We start from the raw sequence: 4531 nt of genomic DNA, 5'->3' as shown, positions 1-4531 counted from the left end.
AAAAATCAGACTAAGTCTCATTTATAAAGAAATTTTAGATTCTTAACTCTTCGCAACATAATTCGGAGTTTCTCCTAATATCATAATTGACCAATTCCAGTAATATAGTATAAAATAGTTCAAGTTTAGTAGTCTAGAGTAGTCATAATTCAAATTATCATGGCTTCCGGACTAGCTAAAATCAAACCATGATATCCAGCCTGATGATGCAGAATTTCAAATCACAGACTATCGACAAGTGTGCCGGATCGTTCCAAGTAATAAACTCAGGTAGGTGAGTGAGTGTCGATCCCATGAGGATTAACGGACTAAGCAAACAATGGTCAATTGATTATTCTAGTTAGACAATAAAAAATAAGAGTTTCAAGAGCAGTGGCATAAAATAATAAATTGAGTAAAAGCAAGTCATAAATAATTGAGAGAAAAAATATGATTCAAAAGAGTTAAGATTTCAGAGATATTGAAACTTCCAAAAAAATGTCTTTCACTTTTTACCTTGATCAAGAAATGATATTTCTATTGGAAAATCATAATTAATCAAACTTCAATTCCTTGATAATTTAATTTCTCTAATCCTAATCAATTATCAATTCCTTGATTAAGTAATTGTGACAAAAGGTTAACAACATCCACTGATTTAAGAACCACACAATTCTCAAGAATCAAACTTGGTTGATTCGATGTCACTTATCAACCCCAAATTCAAAACTTAAGAATCATGAGAAGAGGTTTTCAAGCTCACTTCAATTAATTAACTTTTTCAAGATATTAAAAGAATTCAAATAAGAAGAGAATTATTTTCCAACACATTCAAATCCCTGGGATGAAGAACGAAAACTTTTTCTTAAGAAAATATCAATGCATTAATCAAGATCAAAAACCTATAACATTAATCCATAGGAATCAACAAAGCTCCTAACCTTAACATGTAAGATTAGTGGCTCATGCTTCAAAATAAAAAACAAAGTATCACAAACGGCAAAAGGTCTGATCCATCTCAAAGTGTTTCTAAGAACCTTATATACTAAATCTCAAACACAAAAATTATTAAATTCAAACTTAAATTAAAAAACAAAACAAATCAAATCTAATCTTCCACATTAAATCTTCAGTTTTGTGTTCTCTTCCTTAAGGTTTCAGTGCTCCCAAGTTTGACATTCATAGTAGGCCTGGAGAGTTGTGATGCCAGGGCATCTAGGCCAGTTTCACTAACCTTTTCTTTACTGTTTTAGGGTAGTTTCATGCATTTTCTTAGTAAATAAGGCAAATTTTGGATGAAAATACACTTACACCTTGATTCAAGCAACTATTGTGAATTTTACATGATTTCATAAGGATTATGCAAGGATTGAATGACAAATTGATGATGCATAATCTCATGACTTGGGCTAGAGCTTTGATACACTTTATTTGCTTGATTTCAGGACAAAGGAAGCAAGAAGAAGCCATGTTAGCAGTCATGTTAACCTAGTTAACGTGAACACTAACGTGGAATAGGGACAAGCTTGTAGCGTTAATGGAAAAGGTAATCGCCAATAACGCCTGCGAAGCCATCATAAGCCCACGTTGATTGCCACGTTAACTAGGTTAACGTGGTAGTTAACGTGGAGAAAAACGGAGCTCCAGCGTTAGTGGTAAAAGTGAATACCACTAACACTACAAAATTGGCAATTAGCCACGTTAAGAGTCACATTAACTTAGTTAACGTGAACTCTAACGTGGAAGGAAAAGACAATGCCAACGTTAGTGACACTCACCTTTGTCACTAACGTTGGATCAAGCCAACATTGCCCACGTTAGTGGTCATGTTAAGACCACTAATGTGAGAGTTAGCGTGGAGATAAGCTTGATGAGCCAATGTTAGTGACACTCACCTTTGTCACTAACGTTGGAGATGGCATTCACTACCACGTTAACCTAGTTAACGTGAACTCTAACTTGGAGAGGAGGGGCGTTTGGAGCGTTAGTGACAAAGGTAAGTGTCACTAACGCTCTCAAAGCTTAGGCAAGCCCACGTTAAGAGCTACGTTAACCTAGTTAACGTGAACTTTAACGTAGAGAAAGGGGGCACAATGCAACGTTATTGGAAAAGGTGATCCCTAATAATGTTTACGAAGGATCATGAGGCAACATTAGTGGTCACGTTAGTGCCACTAACGTTGAAGTTAACGTGGACCATTTTGGGGTTGGAACGTTAGTGAGAAAGGTGATTGCCACTAACGTTCTCGAACCCACATTTTCACTTAGCGTTAATGCTACTAACGTCCTAACTAACGCCCATGCCTAACTCACACTTTTCTCCAAGCTGAGCCCACTGAAGATTGTACTTGCTTCAACTCAAGATCGAAGGCCCACATCCAAGACTTGAAGAACTCACTAGAAGGTCAAGAATAGTAGTATATATAGGAGTAGTTTTGAACTATAGAGAAGCGGGGCACTTTGAAGAACTACCCTTTGTATATTTACTTTTCTGCACTTTTTAGCTAATCATGTATTCTTTTCTGCCATTTTTCATTTCCAGAGCCATGAACAACTAAACCCCTTTCATTGGGTTAGGGAGCTCTGTTGTAATTTGATGGATCAATTATAGTTTTCATTCCTCTTCCTCTTTCTTTTCTCTTGATTTGCTAGAAAGCTTTCGATCTTAATTCAATTGGTTAGTTGTCTTAGAAAAGAGACTCTCCATAATTGGATCTCCTCTGAGCCTTGGAAAAGGGATGAAGAGATCATGCCAGAAATACTTTCTCATGTTGGACCAAATTAGAGTCTGGGCGGATATAGTGACATGTAAGCCTCCCAATACTTTGATTTGGAAATTCATGTGGTATAACTAGTGACCATACTTCATCTCTTCCCATGAGCAATTAAATCAAGGAATTGGGCAATTGTTCAAGCTTAGAGAGATTGGATTACCAAGGATATGGGATCCAATCACTTAAGATTGCCAAGGAGATCAATGAATGCATTGATTAAGGAAGAGATGAAAATGAACTTGATCCGGAGAATGCAACATCTCCTAAGCCCAATGAATTCCCCATTTCTGATCTTACCCATTCACTTTATCTTCTGCCATTTAGCTTCATGTTCATCTCCCCAAATCCCCATTTAAGATTCTGTACTTTATTTTCTGCTATTTACTTTCCTGCCATTTAATTTCCTGCAATACCAACTACCTTCTGTTTAGCTCAACTAGCATACTCTTCCAACTAAAGTTGCTTGACCAATCAATCCCCGTGGGATTTGACCTCACTCTATTGTGAGTTTCTACTTGACGACAATTCGGTATACTTGCCGAAGGGAAATTTGTTGAGAGACAAGTTTTCGTGCATCAAGTTTATGGCACCGTTGCCGGGGATTGATTTTGTATCAACAATGATTAAGTTGGAAGTTCACTAGATTGCGCATTTTTTTCTTTTATTTGTTTATTTTATCTAGTCATTTATCTTCAGTTTCTTTAGTTTCTTCCTCATCCCCTCACCCCTCGTTGTTTTCTTTGTTATTATCTATAATTATGCTCACTAACCCACTAACTGTTTGATAATTTACACCACTCACACTAACAGCTACTCTAACAAGAATAATCTCTTCATTTTATTTCTTGTTGTGTGCTCTGTTAGTTGTATGACAGGGAGAAAAAATAGAGCTTTAACTTCTTTTGATTCGGAACCTGAAAGGACCCTCCGTAGATTGAGGAGGGAAGCAAGAGGGAAAGGAGTTGTTGGTGCTGAGGAAGAGGAAGAGTACTTTGAAACAAACATGGAGGAGAACTTGGAAAACAATCATGAAGGAGAAGCTCACAACCATGCCAGAGAAGGCCCTGTAAATCATGCCGGGCAATAGAGGAGAGTTCTAGGCTCTTACATTAATCCAAACCCAGGAAATTATGGAAGTAATATCCAAAAGCCCACCATACATGCCAACAACTTTGAATTAAAACCCCAACTCATCACCCTTATTCAGAACAACTGTTCATTTGGAGGAAGTGCCCAAGAAGACCCCAACTAACATCTAACCACCTTCCTGAGAATATGTGACACTGTGAAGTCTAATGGTGTCCATACGGATGTCTATAGACTGCTCTTGTTCCCTTTTTCACTTAGGGACAAAGCATCTAAGTGGCTAGAATCCTTCCCGAAGGAGAGCTTGACAAATTGGGAAGATGTGGTGAACAAATTTTTGACAAGATTTTACCCTCCTCAAAAAATTAACAGGCTGAGAGCTTAGGTGTAAACTTTCAGGCAACAAGATGGTGAAACTCTCTATGAGGCATGGGAGAGGTTTAAGGACTTAACAAGAAGATGCCCACCAGACATGTTCAATGAATGGGTTCAACTTCATACTTTCTATGAAGGTGTTTCTTATGAGTCAAAGAAGGTTGTAGACCATTCATCAGGGAGCTCTCTAAATAAGAAGAAAACCATTGAAGAAGCCATAGATGTCATTGAGATGGTAACTGAGAATGACTACTTCTATGCTTCTGAAAGAAGCAACACTCGAGGAGTAATGGAGCTGAACCACATGGATGCATTGC

The 4531-nt window shown here is 37.5% G+C and overlaps 1 non-coding gene across 1 annotated transcript; it reads right to left on the bottom strand.

The window, feature by feature from the left end:
- Positions 1–4209: 4209 nt before the first annotated feature.
- Positions 4210–4313, bottom strand: LOC112704399 (small nucleolar RNA R71). The gene has a single exon (XR_003155025.1). It is a non-coding gene; the product is annotated as a small nucleolar RNA R71 (small nucleolar RNA).
- Between the last annotated feature and the right edge of the window lie 218 nt (positions 4314–4531).

This window comes from Arachis hypogaea, chromosome 7 (assembly GCF_003086295.3).
Source record: "Arachis hypogaea cultivar Tifrunner chromosome 7, arahy.Tifrunner.gnm2.J5K5, whole genome shotgun sequence".
Classification (NCBI taxonomy): Eukaryota; Viridiplantae; Streptophyta; class Magnoliopsida; order Fabales; family Fabaceae; genus Arachis; species Arachis hypogaea.
The sequence above is the reverse complement of the archived record's forward strand: the minus strand, read 5'-3'. Positions and strand labels throughout refer to the sequence as shown.